The sequence below is a fragment of the Calidris pugnax genome, unplaced genomic scaffold (genome assembly GCF_001431845.1).
Source record: "Calidris pugnax isolate Ruff unplaced genomic scaffold, ASM143184v1 scaffold111, whole genome shotgun sequence".
NCBI classification, from domain to species: Eukaryota; Metazoa; Chordata; class Aves; order Charadriiformes; family Scolopacidae; genus Calidris; species Calidris pugnax.
In genome coordinates, this window is record NW_015090872.1 from 5,154,200 (window position 1) to 5,155,241 (window position 1,042).

Genomic DNA, 1,042 nt, shown 5'->3' on the forward strand with positions numbered 1-1,042 from the left:
GGGGGCAGGGTCGCGTGTGTGCACGGGGGGGTGCGCGCGCGGGAACGCGGGTGGCAGCAGCGCTGGGGTGCGCTTGGTGCGTGGGGATGCCCTTGGGGGGGGGTGTGTGGGTGTGTGTGCCCGGGATGCCCCTGGTGAGCGCCCGACCCTCGTGGGCGTGCATGGGAGGTCGTGCACGCACAGCACCAGGGCACAGATGCGGGGGGAAAACTTGGGGGAGATCTGGGAGGAAGCAAACCCCCTCCCACCCCCCGTGGCGTGGGGGGACCGGCGCTTGTGGAGCGTGGGGGTCGTGTCCCCCGTGGGGAGGAGGCAGGCGGTGAGCTGGGCTGTTAGAGGGTGTCACCCACGCGGGGCTCTGCAGGTTTTCGCGTGTCTTTGGCCCTTTTGCTTCGTGCCGGGGGTGGGTGTGGGAGTGTTGGCTGGGGAGTGGTGGGATGTCAATCCCGGGGGGAAGGACACGTCCCTTCTCTGGTGGGCTCCGCTGCCGCTCCGTGCCTGCTGCTGGTATGGGCCGGGAAGATGCCACCGGTGCTTCCAAAGCCACCGCCCGGGTCTGGGACACCGTCTGGTTCTCAGGGTTCAAGGGGTTCTCCCTCTGCAGCTTCGTGCTCCAGAATCGTAGAATCAATCATATGGGGTTGGAAGGGACCTCTGGAGATCATCTAGTCCAACCCCTAGTCTACCTAGAGCAGGAACGTGTCCACGTGGGTTTGAATGTCTCCAAAGAAGGAGGCTTCATCACCTCCCTGGGCAGCTTGTTCCAGGCCTCTACCACTCTCACAGTAAAGAAGTTCCTCCTCACGTTTAGGTGGAACTTCTTATACTCAAGTTTGTGCCCATTTCCTCTTGTCCTGTCACTGGGCACCACTGAAAAAAGACCAGCCCCGTCCTCCTGACACCCTTTAAGTATTTGTAAGCATTGATCAGATCCCCCCTAAGTCTTCTCTTCTGAAGACTAAAAAGACCCGAGTCCCTCGGTCTCTCCTCATAAGAGAGATGCAGGTTGGGAAGGGCGGCAGGAATTGGCTCTGCTGCTGCT